Below are 16,738 nucleotides of genomic sequence, written 5' to 3' on the forward strand. Positions count from 1 at the left end.
GGTTTCAGGGCGCACCATTAATGAGCTGAAGAAACAGCTGGCAGAGGCTCGTTCACCACGAAACCTGAAGGAACAAAGTAGCCAAACTGCTGCAGTACTGAGTGCAAAGCCTTCCCGCCGAGCCACGAAGGCTTCACAGGCTGACTTCAGATCTGCCAAAGAGGCTGACCTTGAGCTCAAGTGTGGCAAACAGCAAGCGCAGATCCAACAGCTCCAGCAGCAGCTCCAGCTGCAGCTCAAGCAATTTGATGACAACAAAGTGGTTTCAGAGCGCACCATTAGTGAGCTGAAGAAACAGCTGGCAGAGGCTCGTTCACCACGAAACCTGAAGGAACAAAGTACTGCTGCAGTACAAACTGCTGCAGTACTGAGTGCAGAGCCTTCCCGCCGAGCCACGAAGGCTTCACAGGCTGACTTCAGATCTGCCAAAGAGGCTGACCTTGAACTCAAGTGTGGCAAACAGCAAGCACAGATCCAGCAGCTCCAGCTGCAGCTCCAGGAATCTCAGAGACAACTGGAGGAGCAGGCAATCCAACACAGACAGGAGAGAGAGAAATTCCAGTCTGAAATGAATGAGGTAAAATCCCTGCTGACTAACTACAAGAACCTTCATGCTTTCTACCCTAAAGTCATGGAGGAGGAGAAGGAAGAAAAGAGCAGCATGGGAACTCCACTGGAAAAAGCAGAGGCAGAGAAGGAATTCCTGCCGCAGACTGTGGAGCCTCTGCAGAAAAAGCAAGACATGGAAAAAGGAAAGGAAGGAAAAGTGGACTTGGTGCCGCAGACTTCCTTGTCTCTGCAGGAGCCTGCTGAAGAAAAGCAAGGAACGGAGCAAGAAAAGGAAGTGCCGCAGACTTCCTTGTCTCTGCAGGAGCCTGCTGAAGAAAAGCAAGGAACGGAGCAAGAAAAGGAAGTGCCGCAGACTTCCTTGTCTCTGCAGGAGCCTGCTGAAGATCAATCAAAGGCAGGAAAAGGAGACTCACTGCTGGAAACTGTGAGATCTTTGCAGGAGTCTTTGAAAACACAACAAGGAAACGAGAAGATCCTCACCACCAAGCTGGAGAAGCTTGAGGAACAACCCAAGCAGAAGAAGAAGAAGAAGCGCAATTGGCTGCTTAGGCTATTCAGCAGAATCAAGTCCTAAAAATCTGATTTTTTTTGGTCCTAAAAATCACATTTATACACAACATAATATGTCAGTGAACTTGTCAGAGGTACGGTAACAAATCATTCCTTGTTTTCCCCCCCAACCGGCCGCGGCAGATGGCTGCCCCTCCCTGAGCCTGGTGCTGCCGGAGGTTTCTTCCTGTTAAAGGGAGTTTTCCTCCCCACTGTCGCCAAGGGCTCGCTCAGAGGAGGGGATCTTCTGATTGTTGGGGGGCTCTTTAAACCAACCACTGATCAGTTCACTGGCATTACATTTCAGACTCAGCAAATATGTAAACGGATGACTCCTCACAATCATGACATGACTGCCATGATGTCAGGAATCATCCATTTAAAACATCTTTGCTGAGTCACGTTTGGTTGTTTATCAATATGACTTTTAGGACCCTGAGACCAAATTTAATAAAAAAAAAGAAAAAAAATCAAAGTATCTGTGTGAATGTTTTCATATATACTGTATATACTGTTTTATGGTAAAATACTGGCAGCTGTGGTTGGCAGAACTTCACTATTAAAAATATGGTACAACACATGAGAAATGACATTTTACAACCAACAACTGCTTGTGGTTCATTAAGAAGAAAATAACAGGTAAAGCCCAGTGCACACAAACACACACGGTTAAACTTTCAAAAGCTTTTTGGTGAAACAGATTGAAATGATCCAATCACTCGTCCAGTATGAAGGTACGGCAGTGTTGAGATCTTCTGTAAAACAGTGTGTGTCTGCATACATATCAATAAAATCCATGGTGCATTGCCTGGCTGATGAAGAGTGTGAGAGTCCAGGTATGACTGCAGAGCGTACTCAGGATGGGATGGAGTCACACATGGACACGATGCTCATGGAGCTGGAACTTAAAGCGAGTGTGGGCACCGGTTCAGCTCGCAGACCCACGTTAACCATCAGGTGTTCACTGTGGACGGGCACGATCCTTTCTGCAGCCAGAAAACAAAAACAAACCAAGCTGGATGGATGCAGTGCTGAAGCTTGATGCTGCCACAGATACTCGTGTGAAATAAGAAAAACGTCCTCTTTCAATTCAAAGCTTTTACATGTCAGGCTATTCTAAAAAAATCCTCTGGTCTTTTTCAGGTTGTAAACGTCTTCAAATCCAAGTTCAAATTAACAGCATGACATTAGACTGTGTCATTATTCAGTAAACAAAGCTCAAATGCAGGGTCAGAATAAGTATAGCCTTCATTTTTACATGGCAATGAAGCAGGAAAGTGACAGCCAGGAGCTGATAATCAAATACACTTGATCAACTGCTCACCAGAAGTCGTGAGCAGCCCGATGAAAGTCGATGTTTTGGCTGCTCTGCAGTCCATCACGCTACAGACAGAAAGATCATGTCTCCTCCTCATCCTGGCCACACAGAGCAATCCACATGGCCAGGATGAGGAGGAGACAGAGGCAGAAGCAGCAGGGGAGCTATCTGATCAGGCAGAGAGCGCAGGAGAGGGGACCGCAGCGACCCCCAGACGAGGCAAGGCACAGAGGAAGAGTAGTGACGAGATGATGGAGGAGGATTTGAAGAGGAAGGAAGTCAGGGAGGTAGAGAGAGAGAAGGAGGGAGCCCGGAGGGATGACACAACACACTTCCTGCTCAGATTAGCTCCAGCCACGAGGAGTTTGCTCCACCAAAGCAGTCATGGATAAGAATTCAAATCCAGGAGCTCGTCCATGAGGCAGAGTTTGGGCCATCACACAATGATCCATTTCTTTAGCTTATTCATTTCCTTATGCATGAGTTTGCTTTTTGGAGGCTTGGTTTAATGAAGAGTCTCAGTCATCCAGGCAGCCAGATGCAGGAGCGCAGCTATATACTTTCTGAGGTGCATGTAGGCACATTTTTAGGAACCCCCCCTGCACCCATCCAAATCCACACACACACACACACACACACACACGCGCGCGCGCGCGCACACACACACAGGCTTTTGTATTTATTTTATTTTTATTGATATGATCTGTTATATTGTAACTACAGCACACAGTTGCAGAACAGTGACCTGTTATTTTACAAACACCTGGACTCTTGCAAATTTCAATTTGTAAATCACGCCGCGCCCACACACACACACAATATAAGTGGCGCCACAGCGGCGCACAGTTATATTTTCTGTGTAATGGTGCATGCCAAGCTCACCATTACATACATATTTACATCAGAACGGCATATAATCTGAGGACGGGCTGAGAATAAAAACTTACTTACTATGAATCGCCTTCTGAATAACAGGTGTTCGTTTGCAGCGATAAAACCGGTCGAATCAGCAATAAAATCCTCTAATACAAAATAATCCACTCTCGTGAGTCATTTAGTCACTTCGCTGAATAAATGTAGTCTGTTTTTGATGCATTCTGATAATCCGTTGGCGAGAAAAAACATTGTAAATACTGTTTACGCACGTCAGCGCATAGACTCCTGCTTCCTGCTCAGTTTAGCTCCTCCGCTGCAACGCGGCTGCAAATTTGGAAAAATGCCAGAAGCTCCAAAAGCAGCCAAAGAAAGAAGCAGAGGAAGCCAAAGCAGGGAGTAACGTTTGGATCATTGGATCCAGCTACATCAAACGAGGAGAGGAGGCAGCACACCAGCAGTTTGGGCACAATTTTGGACTCAACGCCAAAGTTAAGTGGTGTGGAAAAGGTGGGATGCGCTGGGACGGCGTCCTTCCCCGTTTCTATGCCGAGCTCTCCTCACAGAGGCCCCCTGACGTTTTGGTGATCCATGCTGGAGGCAACGATCTGGGACTCACATCCGCCCAGAAACTGTAATGACGACCCAACTGAGGCAGCTGCATGCAGACTTCCCCGCCATGAAAATTGCCTTTTCCAGCGTCAATGAGCGCCAAGCATGGTGTTACGGAAGTCCACGGTGGATCGACAGCAACAGGAAGCTTGTCAATTCGAGTGTGAGAAAGGCTGTCGACTCCTTTGGAGGTGTCGTCATTGAACATCCTCAGCTGAAATATTACGACAATCAGATATTTCAGGGGGATGGAGTCCATTTCACCCAGAGAGGCAATGAACTGTTCCTGAAGAGCATTCACTCTGCCATCAAGAAGCTTCTTCAGGACCCACTGCAGAGAACAGAAACCAACAACCCCAACCGGTCACGCAGATGACCGCCCCTCCCTGAGCCTGGATCTGCCGGAGGAAAAGACAAAAAAATGTTTTTACACCTTGTCATTAAAATGTGCAGCCATGTTCATTTGGGTTGATGCCCTGCTCCACCAGTTCCGTCTTTATTAGCTTGAACGTGCCTGTAGCATCCAGTGACACCTGCAATAAAAATCACAGCAAAACTAATTAAAAGTGGACGAAACAAATCATGTTGGCAACAAAAAGGCTAAAGCACAAATGCATTTGTAAAACTGGAGGAGGTTGGGGACAGACACTGTTTTTTCAGATGAGCTAATAAGCAAATCATCAGTGTACAAATCCACAAGATTTTCCATTTTTCCACATTTTACACCATGAATTCCTGGGTGGCTCATGACGACCCTTGTAGTGTAGTGTTTGTGTGGACAACTTCGCAGTCACAACAAAATGAAAGGACACCGATGTTTGGATGGGGGCTTCCTCCAATGAAAAACACTTTTTCAGTACTTGGACCCAAGCAGACACGTGCATACTTGTGATGTGACAAGTACAATACTAATGTGAGTCTGCATCTGCATTTTTTCTGTGTCAGACCTGATGCCACAAAACATAGTGGGCATGAGAAACATTTTGGTTTTTGAGTTTGTATAATAATTTGAAGTCTTTCCTACAAGGGGCTGAGAGGGGTTCTTCTATAGCAGGGGTCATCAACTACATTTATCCAAGGGCCAGAATCTTTCTTGGCACACAGTGTGAGGGCGAGATGCTCTTGTAAAGTTAAAATAAAATTAAAAGAATAAAAAAATAAAATGATCTAATTTTATCCTAAGTAATATATCTGATATATCAGTTTTCCTTTCAAATTTATACAAGTTTTACTGATGTGATGTGCAAGTCTTGCACTTACATGTTCTTCTCCTTTGACGGTTGTTATGGAGACACCGCAATTGTGTGCCGTTGTTTTCATTATAGATATGATGAGCACAGGAAACAATAAAATGTTACATGAGAGCAATGAGTTTATCTATGCACAATCTACTTTTCAGAAGGCGTTTTTGTTGTAGATTTTTTTAAATGAATGTAGAAACATGAAGAGTCCAAATGCAAAACCCTCTAAATCTGCCTGGACACTTTTCTTTTAAAAGAGCATTTTTCTTTATCTGGATCTTATGGTAAATTTGAGTAAATTCACAGGTAATGGTGAGGTTCCCTTTAAAAAAAATAGTCATTTACCTACTTTTTAATAAATAATATTTTGTTTTGAGGGAAACCAGCAAAATCTTCAGTCTGTCCTCTGCCCAGTGTGAATGAAGCTAAAAAGTGCAAATATCAGACTATGATAAAAAGATTTCTACATAGATTCACACAGTACAGCTGCAATGGCACAAAATGGCAGCACATTTATTTTTCTTAGAGTAACATACAGTTCCATTTTTAGTAAAACACCTTCAAAACTTGTTACCCTCAATCCAATCAGCCTTTACAGAAAGTCTTTTGAATGAACTTGATTTAATTGTGCACATGGATCAGACATGATTGGAATGTGGTGAAATAATGTCATTTCTCCTTTTCCCCTCACTTAATTTTACTAGTTTTTGGTCTCCAGGGTAAAATGAAGAAAATTTACAAATTGTTTGTTACTGATGCTATAGGATGAAAATAGTATGGCAGATATATATAATGCATTATATGACAAATGTGATGGAAGACAGTAATTCATTGTGCCGAGAAAAAGACATAATCGGGTTAAGGCAGCTGATGTATCAACGTGTTACAGCACAGAGGCGGTAAGGTTTGGGACAACGGGTGCCTCCCAACCTAAACTCCAGACTGGGCTGCTCTCCAGCAGGTGGTGACAGAGAGAACCTTTGAAGGATGGAGGTGAAAAACAAAAATAACTCCATCCGGGCCAGCTGTTCTCCAAGACACACACGCTTACCTGAGAATTCACAAAACACAAGTTTTATTCAAGCAATTTACAAGATATCCACTTGTATCACAGATTTTACTGCATTTCTGCAACAAGCCAATGAACCATTGTATAAGCGCTTTGAGTGCTCATACTGAGTAGAAAAGCGCTATATAAGAACTAGTCCATTTACCATGATATTTTGTCTTAAACAGGGGTGTTAACATCCAACCAACCTGCAGAAAATGGAAGGAAGGCATCTCTCTTGCCAAATTTACCATCCCTGTCCAGAAAGTGTGGAGGGTTGAAAGAGTGTGGAGTTTCCCACACTGACTCATCATGTAGGACTGAGTCCAGGGTAGCCAGGATCATGGTGCCCTGAAAAAATATTAACAATAATTGTAAGAACTGAAATACTAAAACAGAAAAAAATCTAAATTGGTTTTGAAGATTGTGTGACTTCACCAGGTGATGCCAGATGTTTTGATAAAATGCTGGATTTTTTTTTAGGATTTGGAGCCTATCCTAGCTGTCATAGGACAAAAGACGGGGTACATCCTGAAAGGTCATCAGTCTACTGAAGGGCCATAAGAGTCTCACTGTGTGTATTTATGAATCATTGCAGAAGAAGCCTTTCATTTATGGGGAATTGATTTTTATCTGGCCCACCATATTGTCTCACTACAAGTACCTACAGCAGCACAGAAATGAAAAACCAAACAGTGAGGGCACAAAAACAGACTAAAAGATGGACACAGCCACTGTGAAGTCATCCTTTGGTTTTGGCCACCATGTTGGTTCTTTGGAGTCAGAAGTTACTATATGGAAGATGGCACACACATGGTGTCAGTTCAGTACAAAATTAGTTGCGATGAGGCCTAGCAGACACCTTGTATGTCAGGGTAATAGATCATGAAAAGCAGCCCCCAGTGTAAAGTAGTGGTGGTAGTTTCAGTTCCAGCAAAAGGTCCATGCTGCAAGCACGTAAGTTGCTGAGAGTAAAACTTGAATCATTGTTCTCATCCTATCAGAGACACAAACAGCAGAAATTAAAATCTGTTGGTATATTTCATTACAAGACCAAACAGAACAAACACAATAGAATTCAAGCCCAAAGCTCTCCTTTCCCATCTCTATCACAAAGGCATCAATATAGTCTCTTGGTAATGCTGGGTTAAGGTTTTCTTTGTGTTCTCTGATCCTGATTTCTATGTAGTCATTTATCTGTTGTACCAGAGTCAGCATCTTCTTATGAGGTCCAGGCAGCCACTTCATCAGCCAGGGCATTGCGTTGTACATCTACAAAACAGGAGAACAGTTATTAAATCTGATGAAGTCATCTTTTAATGAATAAATAAACACTAACATTCAAAGAGAGATCCACGTAAGTAAGTAAGTAAGTAAAATTTTATTTATATAGCACTTTTCTAGATAAAATCACAAAGTGCTTTACAGCATTTAAAAGAAAACAATAATACACAATAAAACACACACAAACCACTAGTTAAAAGCAAGCCTGTACAAATGAGTCTTGAGCTGTTCTTTAAATGATTCAATAGAGTCCACAGATCTCAGGTGTGATGGTAGTGCATTCCACAATTTAGGAGCTGCAACCTCGAAAGCACAGTCTCCCTTAGTTTTTAGCCTAGAGCGAGGAACCACCAACAGATTTTGGTCAGAAGACCTCAGCAGTCTGTGCGTTATGTATGGGTGTAAGAGCTCACTAATGTATTCAGGCATTTGACCATGCAGAGCTCTGAAAGTCATCACCAAGATCTTAAACTGGGATCTGAACTTTATGGGAAGCCAGTGCAGAGATGACAAGATAGGTGTCACATGAGACCACTTAGAGGATCCTTTAAGTAGCCTGGCAGCAGCATTTTGGACCAACTGGAGGCGATTCAAAGACGATTTGCTGAGCCCAATGTATAAAGAATTACAGTAGTCCAACCGAGAGGAGACAAAAGCATGAACAATAATTTCCAATTCCGGCTTGGACACCATTCGACTGAGGCGGGCAATATTTCGCAAATGAAAAAAGCAGGATCGCACAAGGCTATTAACATGTTTCTCAAAGCTAAGAGCTTGGTCAAATGTAACTCCTAGGTTTCGAACATTTGACTGAACCATTGATGATAAAAAACCAAGATTGTTTATCACAGTGGGAACAAAGCTATCGGGTGCACAGACAAGAACTTCAGTTTTCCCGGTATTAAGTGAAAGGTAGTTAGCAGCCATCCAGTTCCTTACAGCCTCAACACAGTTCTGAAGAATAGATAGTTTTTTAACATTCTGTGGAGAAAAGGAGATATACAGCTGAATATCATCAGCGTAACAATGATATGAGACCTCTTTAAATGCGCCCAAAATGTCTCTGAGAGGTAGTAAATACAAAGTGAACAAGATAGGACCCAACACAGAGCCTTGGGGCACACCACAGGACAGAGCAGCAGATGAGGATGTAAAACTATCAGCAGCCACTGAGAAGCTTCTGTCTGAGAGGTAAGAGCGGAACCAATCTAAGGCTGATCCAGAGATGCCCACCCATGTCCTTAACCTGTCAATTAAAATGTTGTGATCTACTGTGTCAAATGCTGCCGATAAGTCCAGGAGTACAAGAACAGAGTATTCACCTGCATCCCTTTTCATTAGAATATCGTTAGAGACTCTTAGGAGAGCAGTTTCAGTGGAGTGCAGGTTACGAAATCCAGACTGAAACTTATCGAGTATGTTATATTTAGCTAACATAACATTTAGCTGTTTGACCACAACTTTTTCTAAGACTTTTGATACAAAAGCTTTGAAATTGGTCTAAAACTTTGAGGAAGTGAAGGATCAGCATCAGGTTTTTTCAATAGGGGATGAATAACAGCTTGTTTAAAATATCGGGGGACAGAGCCAGTAACCAGTGACCTGTTAATTATTGTTAACACACATGGCCCAATGGTGCAAAAAATTTTCTTAAATAAAAATGTCGGTAAAACATCAATGGAGCTAGAGGAGGGTTTCATGCTATCAACCACACTTAGGAGATCTTTTAATGATATTGGTGAAAAGTTCTCCAGGATTGAAGGCCGAGCTGGAAGTAAGGCAGAAGAAGATACAGAGGGATTTATGTTTGCTCTAATATTGTTAACTTTACCAATAAAAAGGATAAAAAGTTTTCACAGTCTTCATTAGACTGAATGGGTGAAGTAGGAGAAGCAGGTGTAACAATCTGTTTGATTGTGTCAAATAGCATTTTTGGATTTCGTCTACTGTTAGAAATCAGCCGAGAGAAATAAGCAGCTCTTGCATCCTTCACCATGTTATTAAAAGAAAATATAAGTTCCTTTAAGTGAATTAGGTGGACTTGGAGCTTTGTTGATTTCCATAGACGCTCCACTTTCCGACAGCTACGTTTCAAAAAGCGAATACTGTCGTTCATCCAAGGGGAGGATTTGCTAAAAGTGGCCTTCCTCATTTTAAAAGGAGCTATTCTATCTAAAATAGAGAGACACTGATGGTTAAAAGAGTCTACTAAAGATTTACATCATTTGAAGTAGAAACCTCCTCATGATTAAAAGCAGCAGTAAATTTATCTGCAGAAAGGTGATTGAAAATGCGTGAACAAAACACATGAGGCACAGATAGATAATCAAAATTAAGAGACAAATTAAAAAGAACACAAACATGATCAGAAATAAAAATATCTTCAGAATAAAGAGAATCAATATTTAAACCAAGAGTAAAAACAAGATCTAAAACATGTCCTTTGTTATGTGTAGGGCAAGACACATGTTGGGTCAGATTAAAAGATTCCATCAGATTGATAAATTTTTCAGCATGTTTATCTGAAATATCATCAACGTGAAAGTTAAAATCTCCAATAATAAGGAGTCTTGCTAGTTTCAATGTGGAGGACAAAAAGTCACTAAATTCCTTCAAGAAGGATGTCCCTGGGCCAGGTGGACGGTAGATTAAAACACAATAAAATGAATTATCTCTTCCAACCTTTAAGATCTGCGACTCAAAAGATGAAAAAGTTTCCGAGCTCACCCCACGGCACATAAAGCTGCTCTTAAAAATTGCAGCCAGTCCTCCACCGCGTCCTGACGAGCGAGGGGAGCTGAAGAATCTGTATTTAGTAGGACACAGTTCTATAAACGTCTGTGTGCACCACATAGAAAGAGACATTGTAGTCAAAGAATTGAAATCTAACAGAAAACAGCAGAGGTGGTGGTAGAAATATAACTTCCAAAGGGGAAAATATTTGGGGGAACAGTCACCAAGCTTTGTTTGTTTGTTTCAATAAGATTTAACTTGTGATTGTTTAAATGCAGTTCATATTTCTCAGTGTCCATTACACACACTCATACACACAGTGTGACGGAGCGATGGAGAAGCTAGAAGGAAGGAAGAAGGACGTAAAAGTACAGAAATGCTTTAACATGAGCAGAAATACTGCTGAAACACATCTGAGATGTTAAACTACATTTGGTGAAAAAGTTCACCAGGATGCACGAAACCCTCCAACTTTCCTTAGGAGGACCCTGGCTCTGCTACATAAGGAAAAATAAGTGTAGTGATGATGATTCCAGCTCAAGAATACATGGACATGTTTTCTTTAAAAAAAAGATTGAAAGAAGTGAGTCGTGTGGTGGTTAGCACTGTTGCCTCGCAGCAAGAAGGTCCGGGGCTCGGGTCCACCTTGGCCGGCACCTTTTCTGTGTGGAGTTTGCATGTTCTCCCCGTGTTTGTGTGGGTCTCCTGTGAGCACTCTGGTTTTGTCCCATGGTCCAAAGACATGTACTTTGTGGAGTTAAGTTAAATGCTGATTCTAAATTGCCCACAGGTGTGAGTGTGAATGGTTGTGTGTCTCTGTGTGTTAGCCTTATGACCGGCTGGTGACTCGACCAGGGTGTAACCTGCCTCTCGCCTTATGACAGCTGGGATGAGTTCCAGCCCCCTGCAACCCTTAAAAAGATATGCAGAAGGAAATGGATGAATGAAACAAACCAATAACATTTCTTTATTACTGGGGTGTCCATCAGTCAGTAACAGGTGTTGCTGCTAGGCAACAGTAGCACCTGAGAGTACTGTTCTATGTGGGTGGGGCATGCTCCAAATTTCAAAAGAGACAGAACGTTCAATCGCTTAGTTTCAGCATTTTTCAAATTAGGAAAACAAAAGCTAGGCAACATCAGCAGCATCAGAAGCTACAGCAACACATATACAAAGTACTGCAGAAGACTTTGGTCAGACACAGCATCAGCTCTGCTCTGAACATTTGACAGGTAGCTTCATTTCCTCTCTTACTAATTTCTTCCCCTGATTTAAGTTTTTCTCAATTGATTTGGCACATTTGTCACAGCAGAAAAGTGATTTTCACCACTCTTAATTCAGTTTTCCAAACAGTTAAAGCATTTTTTCATAACTCACACTCACCTGTGCAAAAGGCATCAGATTTATTTGTATTTGGAGCAAACCCTTACAAAGCAGTACTGCAAAAATGTGGGCCTAATGCAGAGTTTTTATGTGATTCTGTCCTTATCTGTAGCTTAATTTCCACGATGAACAATAAAATCTTCACAGCAACACTTTTGAGCACCTCAGTCTTTGAAACTGTGTCCTTTAAAGCCATGAAGGCTGAAAATGCCTGTCTGAAAGAGGATCCTGAAGAAGAAAAGCTGCTGGCCAAAGAAAACCTAAAGAAGAAAGCAGAAAACGTGAAGAAGGAATTACTGGCAGTACAGCAAGCAATTGAACAAAAAATAGAAGGTTTGATAAAGATGGACATGGCAGAGAACGTAATGACGGACATAGAGGGGAAAAACAGTATGAAAAGGCGAATAAAAGAAGCAAAAAAGAAGCTCAACCTGAAAGTGGACGAGGCAAAGAGGAAGTTCAGCCTGAAAGTGGACAAGGCCAAGAAGAAACTAAAACTGAAAGTGGACGAGGAAGAGCAGCCCCTTTTAAAGAACCTGGAAGAGGACAATGTGATGTGAAGTGTGTCCTAACAATGCAAAGGTTGAGGAGAGTGATGGTTTCTCTCAGACTGAGCAGCAGTTTCTCTTCACTTTTTCATCATCTTCTCCACCTTCACCCCTCCACTTCCTCTTTCTCTTTCCCTCCTCTGTTCCTCCTCCCTCTCTTTCCTTCTCCCTCCCATTCCCTTTTCTGTCTATTACCCCATCTCTTTCACACTCACCCCTTCTCACACCATGCCTCTTCCATCTCTCTTCACCCTCCTCTCCTCACCATGTTGAAACAACTTCACAGCATTGAATCAAAACTGTAAATATTTGCAAATGTACAAAGTTCTAAAGAAAAAAATAATAAATTGTTACTTTTAAAGCATAAAAGGTTGTCCTTCATTTATAGCAATATAAGGCTTGAAAATAACTGCCCAGATAAGCTAAATAAGGAGTTTTAACATGGCTTAAAAATGTCAAGAACTGCTTCAAGAAGCACTACGGCTGCACTTACTTCCCTTTATGAGCTGATGGATTCTGATGTAAAAATTAGGATATTTGTAATCAGATACTCTACTCTCTACTCTACCAGGAGACTGTGCTCCTAAAAACAGAACTCCCAGGATCACTGGGATTCACACTCCACTTAAACTGAGAAAGACCGAAGAAGGAAATCAATTCACAGTAGATATAAGTGAATGTGACATGCATTTTGTATAAATCCTGATTTAATATGATCATTGCATCATGTGGCATGTTCAAAAGAGGTTTACCTGTGTTGACATGGTTCCCTGTAAGCGCAACATTTCACTGAAGTTATGAGTAATGGACTGGTACTGCTTGTCAGTGTACTCAGATCGATTCCCAAACACCAAACAGCAGATGATGTTTGACACAGTGTTGTTTATCAGTGGCTGGGCATTAAAGGGCTTTCCTGTAAATGAAAACAGAACATTTGGATATGACACATGAGATGCACCCCATATCAAATCAAAGTAAGCAAATGCTATTGACTTGTGCAAATCAGTCTCATAACTTCAGCTCTATCATAGAGGATGGTGATTTTCTTTTAACTCGGTTTCTTTCCCATGCACTAATTTGTTTACATTTTGCAGGAAAAACTAAACAAGTCCATGTAATAAGCAGTGAAATATTTAAAAAACCAAATACAACAGTAAAACAGCAAAGATTGTTTTGCCTTGGTGTTGTGTGAAAGCTTCTGAGATATACTGGCACTCCTGCTGGATGGATAACTCCAGGGTCTTCTTGCCCAGACCAAAGTTTCTGAGTGTATGAAGAGCAAATCTTCTCTGCTGCTTCCATGAATAACCATTTGAACCCACAAGAGCTTTGAAAACATAAAGACACCAAATTAGACTGGATGTAAGTGTCACAATTTTACACTACCTAGCTGTGTAAGCATTACTTTAATACTATAGCTGGTAAAAGTGTGGTAAAAGTGTGCACACATTCTGTTGCATAATGGCAGAATCATGAGAGCATGACATAACAAAATATGCATGCACATCCTTGTGTGAGCATGCATGCATGTGTGCATATGTGCATGCATGGCTGGTCCTGGGTTGCTTCTGTGAGACATGTTTGCTCCCCACTGGTCGTTGCTACCCGCCCGGGAGATGGGCACTCAGTGATTCTGGGGCACGAGGCTGGGTGCTTTGACGTGGTTGTTGGACTGCTACCGTGGGGGTTGTGGTTTGGGTGGGTGCTGGCTACTTCTGCGCGGGCCTCTGCTTGGCGTCGGGTGGGTCTTGGGCTCCTGGGGCCCTCCCCTGGCTCGTGCGGTGGTGGGGGCAGCTGCCCATTGTCACTGGATCTCTGGGGCTCTTGCCCGTTGGCTGTGGGGGCCCTGGCTGGGACCGCCCTCCTCCTGCTCTGGGGATGGACACACGGTTGTCATCGGGATGTCTGGTCTCGGGTCTTCAATACTCATGAGTGGCTGCGGGCAGCCTGGGTTTCCTGATTCTGTCTGAGGGTTGCTGTTGTGGCCCGCTCCAAGCCGAGGACACTCTGTACTGTTTCCATGTTAGATTAGATTAGATTAGATTCAACTTTATTATCATTGTACACATGTATACAATGAAGATGTGCCCATCTTGAACATCAATGCTGTGAACAGGAAGGAAGTTGGTGTTCTATAATAGTTTGATTTCCTTCTTTAGCCTGCAGATCACAGCAGAAAGGCATCTCAGTGCAGCAGTTTTAAAGATCACTCTGAATCGAAGCTCTGCGGTCCTGAATGCAGCCAACACGGCTAAAATCCTTCACTTCCTGAGGACACCAGAGGAGACTCTCAGTATGCAGATCATGTTCAGGTCATTGAAAAGGGGAGAAGATGGTCCTCTGAGAATCACTGACCAATCAGAGAGTGATTCAGTCCAGCATCACTTCAGTTGACTTTTTCTTGGAAACTGATGTTCACAACATGGAATAAAGACATTTTAAGCACTTTGTAAAAAGGAACCTTAAAGAAGGGTTAGAGTCTTTAAATAAGGGCTTGTTTCAAACCTTCTGTTAAAGAGGATCTTAACTGGTACTTCTTCACATTACTGCTCCATTAATGAAAGCTTATGCAGAACCTTCATTATTAGTAGTGTTGTAGTCAAGACCACCTAACCCGAGACCGAGACAAGACCAAGACTTTTAGGGTCCGAGACCAGTCGAGACCAAGACCGAGGGGGGGCGAGACCGAGACAAGACCAAGACCAGTGCCTGACACTACATGACACAATAAAATGTGAAACATGATCAAAATCACTTCTCAAATTGATCTGAAAGATCCGCATTCCCATAAAATCATCCTGATATTAAACACTCACAGCTCAAATAAATATAACCATCTTTATTTAATACTCCTGGGTGACTTCCATCATTTATCACAGAATGTAAAACAATTATTCATAGTTCATCACAATAGTCTTAACTTTTCTCTGCCTTTCATAGACTATGCATAAAGTTGTGTTGTTTTTAAACCAACAATCTTTGTAAAAATGGGTGCTTTTTCAAAACCACATAGCTAAATGTGTAAAACTGAAAAAATGGCAAACACTCATCAACAGTAAGAACTAAAGCCTTTAATCTTATACAGATTAAAGCTGCAGGATGTAACTTTTATAAAAAATCTGGTTTTTACATATTTGTTAAAACTGTCACCATATCACGACAGTATGAGACCGATAATCTGCGAAAAAAATGGAGCTCATCCACCTCCTCCCTGAACCGCTCCCAGTCAAAAACAACCAGTCAGAGCCAGGAGGAGGGTCTTAGCACTGTCAATCACTCCTGGTGTATGCTGCTCAGTGTAGTTGTGTGCGACACTTCAAGATTTGGTATCGATCCTATGTAAAGTAAACAAAGGGCCATTATCACCGATACTGATACCAATACTTTTTAATAATTATGAAGAATTTCCATGAAGTTTAACTGGTTTGAGATTTTTTTCCTTTGGATCATTAATTAGTTAAAACCCAGGATAGAATTGGGCAAAGTTTATATGTAAGTAGAAAATACTTTATCAAAATAAAAGTTATTGTTCTAAAACAATAGAACAAAACAATTTTCCCCATAAATTGATGTCTGGATTTTTTTTTTCATAAATTAAGTGTACAAAATCATCACTCAAGAACAAATGCAAACTTTTTTCCAGGTAGATTTTTCAGAAAGTATAATAAAAAAATTTAATAAAAAATGTTCCTTCATTCACTAATTTTCTACAAATTTAAATTTAAATTTGATTTAAATGTTTCATAGCAAAATCCTTTTTTTTCCCAAATAAAATATGTTATGCATCACATGACAGTATAACAAAACACTGTGGGGAGGGGGGGAGCAAAGTTCTCTGTGCTGTGACAGGAGCGACACTTAGACAGTCAGCTCGCATCTTTGATGAAACCTCAGCACTGAATACAGGAGAGTAACTGAAGCCAAAGTATCGATCTCATTACACTGATATTGATCAATACCAATACCAACGTTGGCATCCATATTATCGATATTAGGATCAATCTGCCCACCACTAGCTCAATGTACTAATGGCGGAGAAACAACTTACTTACTTCTCTGCTGTTACCATTGGTGGTGGCCATGGTTAACTTCCGGGTTCTAGCAAGAAATATTCCTCACCCCAGCACTAATGCTAATGCTAATTAGTAAGCTAATACTAACCACCAAATGCCGCTCCCACTTGTTAGTTGAGTGATGGGGCCTAAGACATAACCAGAAAGCAGTAATCAGTTTTTTTGGACGTGTAGTTACATTTCTTGAGGTGCATGTCAGGTTTGCTTCAGAGAGGATTTTCAGTTATACACAAAGGACCAATGCAGAACTCTAAATCAGGCCTTATTAGATCGATAGAATGATCATTTTTGCATATAATCCAGAAAAGTTACATTTATACATCAAGCATTTAATGTGTCCCAGAGTACCGTTTCCTTCCACTGTGTTTGCAGAAATCACATAAAAACATACACAACAAAAACATAATCCAGATTCCTCGGCTGCTAATAGCATTTCCTACATTTGAATATCAGCCACCATATTGTGAGCATAAACTATCACGTTTTTAATGCAACAATAGGAAGTG

The 16,738-nt window shown here is 41.5% G+C and overlaps 1 pseudogene; it reads right to left on the reverse strand.

The window, feature by feature from the left end:
* Positions 1 to 5,707: 5,707 nt before the first annotated feature.
* The window catches only part of LOC115775367 (cytochrome P450 2J6-like), a 63,499-nt pseudogene continuing 52,468 nt past the window's right edge, over positions 5,708 to 16,738 (reverse strand).

The sequence above is a fragment of the Archocentrus centrarchus genome, unplaced genomic scaffold (assembly GCF_007364275.1).
Source record: "Archocentrus centrarchus isolate MPI-CPG fArcCen1 unplaced genomic scaffold, fArcCen1 scaffold_109_ctg1, whole genome shotgun sequence".
NCBI lineage: Eukaryota > Metazoa > Chordata > Actinopteri > Cichliformes > Cichlidae > Archocentrus > Archocentrus centrarchus.